The 11,652-nt window shown below is 50.2% G+C and overlaps 1 pseudogene; it reads left to right on the top strand.

Annotated features, from left to right (window-relative positions):
* Positions 1–729: 729 nt before the first annotated feature.
* Positions 730–4,526, top strand: LOC147959111 (uncharacterized; annotated as a pseudogene).
* The last annotated feature ends 7,126 nt before the right edge of the window (positions 4,527–11,652 follow it).

Genomic DNA, 11,652 nt, shown 5'->3' with positions numbered 1-11,652 from the left:
ACAAGCACACCTGCAAAATTTGGGTGCATTTCGACACTCGATGCATTTACTATGATTTTCTCCGTAAAAATACCCAGAAAACGTCTCTCGACATGACGCAACTTCCGTTCGTACTCCGATTCCGTCGTAATCTGATGTGCGAGACCGTGGGGGTCACTGACACGCGCATGCAAAAGTTGGGTGCGTTTCGTCCATGTTGGCACATACTCAAGTACAAACCTGAGGTGTCGGTTTGGGTGTGACATGCATTCAGCAGGTGTTCCCTTTCGCAAAGCCATGAAACGTCGGGATTTTTTTCACACGCTATAGTATGGCACACGAGCACGCCTGCAAAATTTGGGTGTGTTTCGACACTCGGTACATCTACTATGATTTTCTCCGTGAAAATACTCAGAAAACGTCTCCCGACATGAAGCAACTTCCGTTCGTACTCCGATTCCATCGTAATCTGACGTGCGAGACTGTGGGGGTCACTCACACGCGCATGCAAAAGTTGGGTGCGTTTCGTCCATGTTGGCACATACTCACAGTACAAACCTGAGTTGTCGGTTTGGGGTGTGACATGCATTCAGTAGGTGTTCCCTTTCGCAAAGCCATGAAACGTCGGGATTTTTTTTCACATGCTATAGTATGGCACACAAGCACGCCTGCAAAATTTGGGTGTGTTTCGACACTCGATGCATATACTACGATTTTCTCCGTAAAAATACCCAGAAAACGTCTCCCGACATGACGCAACTTCTGTTCGTACTCCGATTCCATCGTAATCTGACGTGCGAGACCGTGGGGGTCACTCACACGCGCATGCAAAAGTTGGGTACGTTTCGTCCATGTTGAATACAAAATATAAATTAGTGCATGAAAAATACAAAATATGCAATGATTTTTTTAACAGCCGGCGCGCGTGGCGCAAACTGCCGGGCTAGGCAGGCGACCCACGTCGCGCATGGGCGGCCCACGACGCGCATGGGCGAAGAGGTGGCGGCCGACCGTGTGTGCGCCTCTAGTGGCGCCAACCGCCCGCAGTGTTGTGTTTTTAGTCCCACATTGCTAGTTTTCACGGCTAATAACGTGTTTAAATATGTTCATCCGTCTACAACATCAAATCTTTAATCATGGTGGCCATACCTCATTATGCTTATGTACGTTCTGCTATGTCATTTCACAATTATTGTGGACTGATATAGCATGACCTGTATAAGTGTTGTAAGGTATGAGTATCCGCGCTTAAAGATTTTTTTGTACGTCCGGACGGAGAATTTTGTTACATCCTTCAAATTGCGTATGGTTATTCTGTGTGGGTGTGCTATTCTATGTGGGAGTGGGCATACTAACTCACATGCAAAATTTCAGGCCATTCTGAAGATGTCAAAAAATTGACCTCCTTCTCCGTAGACCGTTCGGGTCGGAGAAAAGGCCCTGTCCGAAAACGAGGTCAATTTTTCGACATCCTCCAAATGAACCCAATTTTTTTCCATAGTCTTGTACCATCATGAATAGGATGCATGACAAGTTTTGTGGCTTTTTGCAATTTTATGAATTTTCTATAATTTTTTCGGTCGAAACACTTTAAATGCTGACCGGACGTGACGCAATGTGCTCTTCGTATCGAAATACCTTAAATTTTTGGATTCTGTGTGGGAGTGGGCATACTAACTCACATGCAAAATTTCAGGCCATTCTGAAGATGTCAAAAAATTGACCTCCTTCTCCGTAGACCGTTCGGGTAGGAGAAAAGGCCCTGTCCGAAAACGAGGTTAATTTTTCGACATCTTCCAAATGAACCCAATTTTTTTCCATAGTCTTGTACCATCATGAATAGGATGCATGACAAGTTTCGTGGCTTTTTGCAATTTTTTGAATTTTCTATAATTTTTTCGGTCGAAACACTTTAAATGCTGACTGGACGTGACGCAACATGCTCTTCGTATCGAAATACCTTAAATTTTTGGATTCTGTGTGGGAGTGGGCATACGAACTCACATGCAAAATTTCAGGCCATTCTGAAGATGTCACCAAATTGACCTACTTCTCCGTAGACCGTTCTGGTAGGAGAAAAGGCCCTGTCCGAAAACGAGGTATTTTTCGACATTCTTTAAATGAATATGATGCATGACAAGTTTCGTGGCTTTTTGCCATTATGAATTTGAAACAAGTAAAACGCTGAGCGGACAAAAATATTACAAAACTTTATGTATTAATAAAACAAACTTTGCGTAAAGTGCTAAACTATCAAAAATAAGATACATAATAATGATGTGATCTGAGTTTACAATGCACTAGCAGCACTACCGCAGCTGCCCGGACAGTGTAACACTGTCCGGACAGCTGCGGCAGAGCTGCCCAGGCAATGCAAAGTCAAATCACATTATTACTATCTTTCTTATCTGCTAGGGTGCATGAATCCGCCAATATAATCCGGTCTGGGCGTCCTTCGGCGGGTGAGGTGGGACTAAACGAAACCATCCATCGTACCAACCCCCACCCCTGCGCCCTCGACCGCCCGCAGGCGCGCCTTCCAGCGGCCCACTAGGCCTACTAAAATTGGCCCACCTTGCCAGTCAACGCGCAGCGCCACGAGAGGCCGCTCGCACGCGCACCATACGGCGGCCCACAGAAATCGGCCCACCTAGGCGGTCCACGCGCAGCGCCGTGACAGGCGACCTCTACCTTTAGTCTCACCTCACCTGCCGGAGCTCGCCCGCACCCGCTTAAATAGCGCGCCCCGCCCTACACCGACGTGATCCGAAGAAATAGACCGCCTAGTTTCTCTCTACGCCGCCTGGTTGGGCCGGTGGGCCTTGCGGGGCTGAAAAGCGTTCCCTTTCGCCGATTGGCTTGATCGGGAGTGACTTACTAAGCCTCGCTCGGCTCCGGGGCGGCGTTCTTTTTTTTTAAATCTTCTAACTTGTTTTTTACTTTTTACAATACAATTTTTCTTTTTAAAAAAACTCTTCTAACTTGTTTTGCGAATATTATGTCAATTTTTTATTGTTTGGTTTTATATTTACTTTTCTAGTTTTCATAGGTTTTTTTCAATTCAAGTTTAATTCTTTTCTGATTTTTTACTTTTTACAATAGAATTTTTCTTTAAAAAAATCTTCCAACTTGTTTTGCGAATATTATGTCAATTTTTTATTGTTTGGTTTTATATTTACTTTTCTAGTTTTCATAGGTTTTTTTCAATTCAAGTTTAATTCTTTTCTAATTTTTTATTTTTACAATACAACTCTTTTCAAAACTAAAAATAACAGTATCGGTTCAAACACTTGATTCTTCAATAACATTTAAAAACCATCCATTCAAACACTCGATATTTCATTATAGTTTTCATAGATATTTTACATAGTACTAGAAATAAAACTTAACTAAAGAACATTACGAAAATAATTAAACATTACTAAACAACATTTTGAAAGTAACCCTAAACTACTCGTCCTCCACGCTGCCGAAGTCTGCCTCGTCATAGAGCCCATCGCCGTTGTCGCTGTTGCTGCTGTCGTCGAGGGGCACCACGGGCACGGCCGGCGCAGCCATCGAGTCCTCGAGCGCGGCGTGATACCCGGGAAAGTCCTCCGGGTCCTCCGGGTGGACGGCGCCTGGGGCGACCTGAATGTACTCCTGAACGAGCGGCGGCGGCATGTTCTCCGACTCCCGGAGCACCGTCAGGTAGCCCGGCATGTCGTCCGGGTCGCCGGCCTCCGCCGCCAGCCGTCTGTACTCGATCACCAATGCCGGCTCTGGCTGCTGCTGCGGCTCGGGCGGAGGGGCGCGGCTGGACCCGGCGCCGTCCCTGCCCGCGGTACGGCTGGACCCAGCGCCGTTCCTACCCGTCGTACGACGATCGCCGGGGCCGAGGCAGACAGCGCCGCGGTCACCGCCTGGGCCTCCGCGGGGCGCGGGCGGGTGCATGGCGCCGAAGTCGACGCAGGCGCGGGTCGAGCGCGCCTCGCCGCAGCGGTACAGCTCAAAGCCGTACCCCGGCGGAGCTGGCACGACGCCGGCGACCGCCTGCGTGCGGTACGGCGCGACCACCTCCTCGAAGGTGCGCCCATCCCAGAGCTGATGCCGTCGTGCGCGGTTGTGCTTCGTGGGCAGGCGCGGGCCGGCGTAGGCGTGGAGGCGGCGCAGGTGATCGTTGGCGAGGCGGTCCGCCCAGCCGGGGTTATTGGGGGCGTACTGGGGGTCGGCGAGCTCCTCCGGCGACAGGCGAGCCCTGTACAGGCCGACGGCGCGGGCAAAGAGGTGGGTGCCGACCTCAGGCACCGGCGCCACAGGAACGCCGTCGACGCTCAGGCGCCACCTCGCCGGCAGGCGCACGTCGGGCGCCGCGGGGATGACGAAGTGGGCGAGCTCCTCCGCCTCCTCTAGGGTCAAGTTGGGGCTTGCCATCGCCGGCGAGAGGAAAAGGTATGGCGCGCGAGGGGGGAAGGGCGCAAGAGGGCGACACTAGCGACATGGGGAGAAGGCGAGGTAAGGCGAGGGTGGTGTGCGAGCCGACGGAGGGTGCGAGGCGCTCTTTATAGGGCGTAGTGGTGGGTGGGTGGGGTGCCGGCGATCAATGTCGGGGGGCAGCCGAGCGGGCGGTCAAGGGCGTAGAATGGCAGGCGGCGGCGTGTGAATCGGCGCCGACGATTAATGCCTGGTACGCGAGGGGGCGGCGTGCGCGGGCGATCAAGCGGTGGCGTGCGCAGGCGCGCGACAGGCAGTGGCGTGTGAATCTGTGCCGCCCGTGGACTGACGCCGGCGACGGGACGTCTCACTGCGCCGACGTTAATGGATTCGCCTAATCCATGCCGAATTAATGGATTAGGGTTTAGTACGTGTGGGCCCGCCCTCCTCCTCACGCGACGTACACCGCCCACGTACGGGCGTACAACGGGCCGTACGGACACGCGCCTTGCTACGCCGCGGTACGCCTCCCCCACCTAAATTTCCCATCCTACCCCTACTCACTTATTCTCACAAAAGGGTATCTTTTAATCTGGACCATTGATGTGTCCAGGGGGGTTGTACCGAAGAAGTGTAGAGAAAAATAAACAGTCGGCGCATATACGTTTGGAAACACGAGCAATTTTATACAGTAAGAGCAACTCCAAACCCATTTGGTGCCCGTTGCTTGATTGCGTCGGCGTGGACAAAAAAGCGTTCGCGCCGACGCATTTGCAGCTCAAATTTGCGCCCCAAATGCGTCAACGCCGACGCGGAATGGACGCCTCGCGTGCCTTCTTGCTGTCCACCGCGTCCTCACCTGACGGGCGTCCAACTTCGATGGTCAACATTATTTATGACGATCGCCCACCTTGGGCCCACGCGTCAGCGACGACGGTCGTCTTTTTTAAGCCGGGCGTGCGGCGGGGCCGTCCTCATCCATTGCCACTCGCCCCCGTCCTAATTTGGCCAACCCTGCCCCCATGTCGGCGACAACCCTAGCTACCGCCATCATGGGCTTCTTCTCCGGCATCGGCAGCAGCGGCAAGGGCAAGGCCCCCGCCCGCCATTCCCCCTCCCTCCCCGCCCTCCCCGCGCCGCCGCGCGCTCCTCGGCAGAGGCAGCGCATCAATGTGTTGGTGCACCAGGCCGAGTGGCACTGGCAGCACCGCGTGCCTCTGCCGTACCCCGACATGATGCTGCCGCATGACTGGCATTTGGATCCGGAGAATATCCCAGTGTCGGTGGCGCCGCGGATGGCGAGGGCCCATATAGAGGAGGTGCGGTGCCGGCGGGCGTTGCTGACGCCGGAGCAGCGCGCCTTACCGCACTACGCCGTCGAATCGCCCTACTGGGCTCGATGGTTCACCTTCGAGCACAAGGAGGCGAGGCGACGCGGCATCCGCGGCGTTGACTGCAGCCCGCCGCCGCCCCCGCTCGTCGTCCACGACGAGGACTAGGAGGTTGAGGCTGCCTACCAGGTAAACATTAAGGAGGGTGAGGAGGAGGAGCGGTGGAGGGAGGCGGATCAGGTGGCTTTCCAGGCTGCCATGGCAGAGGCCATGGCCCTCTCTGCGGCGGGCGACTGTGTCATGCCGTCGGTGACCCCGCCGTACCCGCCCAAAGCCGAGCCGTAGGAGCCAGCCCCCCTCGAGCGCTACTCTTGGACCGGAGTAGTGCGCGAGTGGGTCAGCGCTCCGCCGATCTGGCTCGGGGCGATGGAGAAGCAGGAGGCGGCCTACCTTGACCACTGACACCGCGTTCGGCTGGCCGAGGAGCGCCGGGAGGGCGAGCGCCTGCAGATGCTCGAGCGCGAGGCCGAAGAGGAGGCGCGCCAGGCCTAGGCAGCGGCGGTGCAGCTCGACATCGCCACCCTCTGGAACACGGTGTTCCCCTGGGTCGAACCTGCGCCGACGCTAATCGACCTCACCGGCCCCGACGCAGACGTCGACAAGGACGCCTAGGGCTACGCACCGTCTAGTTTTTAGTTTTTTATGTTAATCAATGTAATGTGGACTTTTGCCGGCCTTCGTGGCCGGCTTTTATGTTTAATTAAATGCATGTTAAAATTTTTGTTGGCATACCGACAAAATGGGTCGGGCCAGCATTGGGCGCTCGTGCCGACACAAACACAGCGCCAGACGTTTGTGTCCGCCGGGCCGACCCAAATGGACAAAAAGCGGACAAAAGCGTCGTCCGTTTGGGTCACCCCTTTGGAGTTGCTCTAAGTACTTTTAACAAGTGCTGGAGACAGATTTGTACATCTATACCTACTCGCGAGCGCAGATTTTTTTAAATTTTTTTAGGGTTGGAAGCACTTTATTCAAACAAAATGTTTTGTGGCATACAAATAAAACCTGGCTTAACAGATAACTAGATGTGCCTCCCCCTCCCCCCCTCTAACCTCCTTTCTACTGGTCGCTCGAGAGTTGTGATCAATGGTGAGCTAGGGCCTCCCATCCTCTCCAATCGAGGCTTTCGTCAGGGAGACTTCCTGTCCCGATACCTCTTCATCCTCGTCGCGGACGTGCTACAGAGGCTTTGTTGTATGCACTTTCACGAGGGGTCTCTGCAGCACCCTCTCGGTTCAGACAATTTCTTCCCAGTTCTACAGTATGCGGAGGATACTTTGATAATCTTCAGGGGGACATCGAACATGCCACTGTGATCATGAACATTCTCACCTCCTTCTCGGCTTTCTCAGGTCTGACCATCAACTTTCACAAGAGTACGCTGGTACCAGTTTCTGTGGATAGAACTGTGGCTTCTAAGGTCGCTCAACTGTTTGTCTGCCCTATATCCTCCTTTCCATGCACATACCTCGGGTTGCCCCTATCTCTGAATAAGATCACACACGGGATGTTGATGCCAGTCATACACAAAGTGGACCGCAGACTCTCAGGCTGGTTGGCTACTTTCTTGTCCTTGGGGGGAAGGCTTACTCTCGTCAACTCTGTACTTGCCGACATACCTAGTTACTTGATGTCCTGCTTTCCATGGCCTAAAGAGTCCATCAGTTTGCTTGACAGCCTTCTGCGTGCTTTTCTCTGGCAAAGCAAGTGCAAGGTTAAAGGTGGCCAGTGCCTTGTGGCCTGGGACAAGGTTACTCATCATCGGGAGAGCGATGCCTTGGGTGTGAGGAATCTACAAGCTCATAACCAGGCCATGTTATGTATGTTTGTCTCCAAAATTCCGCAATCGTCTGATATTCCTTGCTACCAGTGGTTTGCATCACAATATTGCAAGAAGTCTATACCCTTTGGTGCCAATAGTAGAGATACAACCTTGTGGAAAGGTTTGAAGGATCACATCCCTCTGGTAGTCAACTCCTCATGGTCTACCCTGGGTCCCAGAAATCTTATATCCTTCTGGCATGATCAATGGCTTTAAGCTGGCAGACTTTGGCTACCACTGGTGCACGGCGGTGCTATACAAACGGGTTTTAACCCCTTTCCGCGATGACATTTGGAACTGTTGCCAAGTGAGTGTGGGCGATAGGGGGTCCTTCCCACACGACCCAGAAGCCGTCGGGGATAGGGAGCCAAGATGCATGTACAGTACTCCTACTCGTTTGTGCTCGCATTGCCATCGTAGTCGGTATTCTGTGGTGCTACGTTTATGATGCGCAGCCCATCACAAACGGTTCACTATTATAGAACGTGTATGATAAGCATACAATCACACACATTCGCTTTCCCAAACCGTATGCGATAACTAATTAAGAAGATTAGCTAATCGTCGTACGAGTGTCGGACGGGATTACAAAATGTCGGACCGTCGTAACACCGTCGTACACGACACTATCGCACACGTTATTCTGTGGTGCAACGTTTACGATGCATACTTCATCAGAAATAGTTCATGGTTGCGAATCGTGTATGATAAGACAACTATCACAAACATTTAGTTTGCCCGCACCGTTTGTGATATTGTCTGACATCGCACACGATTTGCAAACGGCAACTATGTGCATGCTTGCACATGTTTCCTCTCTGTGAACCATGTCGGATTATGGTGTATATCGCAAATGTTTGTATTTTACCAAGCGTGTGTGCCGTAACGACCTGGAGGGCGTAATTTCACCGTAATTTAATTGCTGCGATTTCAAATTGTATAGGATTTGAATTTGAATTTGAATGTATGTTATAGGTTTATTCATATCCATCAGGTTCAAACAACCAATGCATTATTCATAGGTACATATGTTCAAGAATTACATAAGAACCAAATAAAGAATGATGAACCACAGTTGTATAGTTGTACTATTAAAGACGGTAAAGAAAGAGGCGAAATACATTCTGGTTGCTAAACAAGGTGAAGCGGAATGCCTATATTGTGCCCTCCTCCATGTGGAAGGCACGCATGACTCTAGTCCAACCCCTTGTGATGGACGACCGCCCATCCTTCACGGTCTTCATGAAAACATCTAGATAATCATCATGTTCTGGTAGAAATACTTTAACCTTTGCATGCCCACCAATCATGTAGTTTGAGAGGTAATCTTGAGTAAACTGCTTTGGCAACCACTACAAAGGAAAAAGATTCAGACATTGTCATCTAATGCAACTCATTATGGGCAGTAAAAAAGAAGGTTGCAGAGTTCTTACTTACCATCCTGTAGTTCGCTGTTGTCTTGGATAAAGTGTAAACAAATAGTTTAATTGCCATCTTTTGACCCATTTTACTAACAATCTTTATCGGCTTCCTCACTTGATGCTGGTTCATCGATATCTCATTGTCCCATACGCAGAAAGGGTCGAAGCGCGGATCTTTACCAATGACATATGTACCTAAAAGCACCAAGTTAATGTTAGAAGCTAAAAAACAATTGCACAATGATGTACTACAACACTCTTTTATAATATCTTATAACATCCAATATACTCACATATTAGACGAATTAACATCTTATATTATGGGTCGGAACGAGTTTATTGCATTCTTACAAATTATCGGCTGATTAACTGTTGTTGTATCCATGGGTTAGAGTTAGTTTGAGCTAGTCCGGGCTCGAATAGCCCTAAAGTATATCCAAACATGAGGGCTAGTTTGAGCTAGTTGCATCTAACCCACCCAAAAAAACTATCCAACCCAAGAGGTGCTAATTGGAGCTAGTTCTCATAGTGCATTTATTGTCAATCTAACCCTATAATCCAAACACCTCTTTGGATGGAGTTAGTTCAGGGTTAGTCATGAGCTAGAAACTAACTCTAACCTCTAGCTAAGTTGAGTATCCAAACAGGGTTGTGTTGTTGTTGTTGCTGCTCATGCTCTTCTACGTATATCTAGACATCATCAGAACATTAAGGTAACACTCTTCCTTGTTGCTATGTAGCCTAGGATTGCATATTTAGACATTAAGTACAGTGCATGTTGCTATGTAGCCTCAGATATATTACATATGGCCCTAGTTAACCTAACGATAAATGGGTTACAGATATATTCAGTTAAAAGTCTGATTCACCGATTAGTCCCTTATCAGCCCCCGGCCTATATGGTACCAGCTACTGATATCCTAAACAATGAGTATATATATATAAGCCATGGGATGAAACTAACCTCGATGGAAAACAACAGTCATTCCCAAAATTCTCCTGTGTAGGTACATCGAGAGGCATGTTAAGCACAACAGGCTAAACATCAACTAAAATTATCCATGGAAGACAAAATAATCTCCAAAAGATAGCTTCAGCATGCAGGTTGAGCAAAACAAGTGGAAAGGTGTGTTAACTGCAACAGACCTAACATTTAACAACAAGAAACATAGTCATTCAAACTGGTATTGTGCCGGTCAATAACAATGGAAAGGCATGTTAACTACAGATGCAGCAACCAAATGTAGTCATTCATAGTGGTATTGTTGAAACCTGTATTGATGAAATTGAACTGCACAGTCCATACTTGCACATATAGAACATCACATTGTGAATAACTGGAATAAACAAGGCATACTACGAACAACCAAAGATAGCATTTGAAACTAGACATATGCTAACTACAAACAACCGAACAATCAAAAAACTTTAAAAGAGGCATATGCTAGCTATAACAGGCTTAACAGCAAGCAAATATATGCATTCCTATCAGTATGTTTAAAACTGGATTGATGAAATGTACTGCATGGTAAATAATTACACATATGGAGCATCACATTGTGAACAACTGAAATAAACAAGGCATACTGCAAACAACCAGATATAGCAATTAAAACTGGACATATTCTCACTACACTACAAAAGGGACTCGACAAAACAAATCATGGGTTTCCCCTATGAAGAGGCACGACAAAACAAATCATGAGTTTCCTCACTTGTCACAGATGGGCTCGTTCCCGTGGGAAGAGCACGGACCCTCGATGCGCTCCATGGGCTCCTTCCCCTTGGAAGAGCACGGCTGTAGGGTGCCCTCCCTGATGTCGCAGACGGGCTCTTTCCCCTTGGAAGAGTAGATGGGCTCTTTCCCCTTGGAAGAGCCGGAGAGGGTGGCCTCCTCGTGGTCGCCGTCGATGAGGTCTGACTTGGAAGCTATGGATCCCAAGCCAACGTCGTAGAATGTGTCCTTCAAAAATGACAAAAGGGGCTCGATGGCGATGTAGGATGGCAAATTGTTGACAGCGAGCCAGAGGAGATCAGCGGCGGGGCCATGGACGAGATCGATGGTGGTTGAGCCCGAGGGGTTGGGGGTGGGCCACTTAACCTGTCACATAGCCCACCTCAGGTCATCACTGTCGATGACCTCGATGTCATAGCCGGCGTCCGAGACATACCCGCATACTCTAGCCTGCTGCTTGAGTGCTTGCGGCCAGTAATGGTCGTTAGCTTCCTCGGTGACGTCGGGCGAAGAGACCGTGATACACCTTTTTTGGGCCAATCGCTCCTCGAACTCCACGGGAAGCGTAGCTGGGCTTAGGCTGCGATGCTCTGGAGTGGGGGATGGGGATGGGGACGGGGATCTATGGGAAAGGGGGCGTTTGGCAGGCGTCATCTATGAAACACAGGGCGCCCTGGGTATGGAGAACGGTGGGTAAGCTGCACGGGCAAACCTGCAGATGTTGACAATGGAGGCCTTGCGGCGATGGTGGGGACCTTGCTAGGGTTTCGAGCGAGGGAGGGTGTGTCTGTGTGTGTGTGTGTGCGCATGTGCGCACGCACCCGAGGAGGTTTTAGTTTGTGTGTGTGTGTGTGTGGAGGGGGGCGGGGTGTGTTTGAGGAAATGACGCGG

This window comes from Triticum urartu, chromosome 7A (assembly GCF_056163025.1).
Source record: "Triticum urartu cultivar PI428250 chromosome 7A, HENAU_Tu73, whole genome shotgun sequence".
Classification (NCBI taxonomy): Eukaryota; Viridiplantae; Streptophyta; class Magnoliopsida; order Poales; family Poaceae; genus Triticum; species Triticum urartu.
Note: the sequence above shows the minus strand (reverse complement) of the source record. Positions and strands in the feature narration are given on the sequence as shown.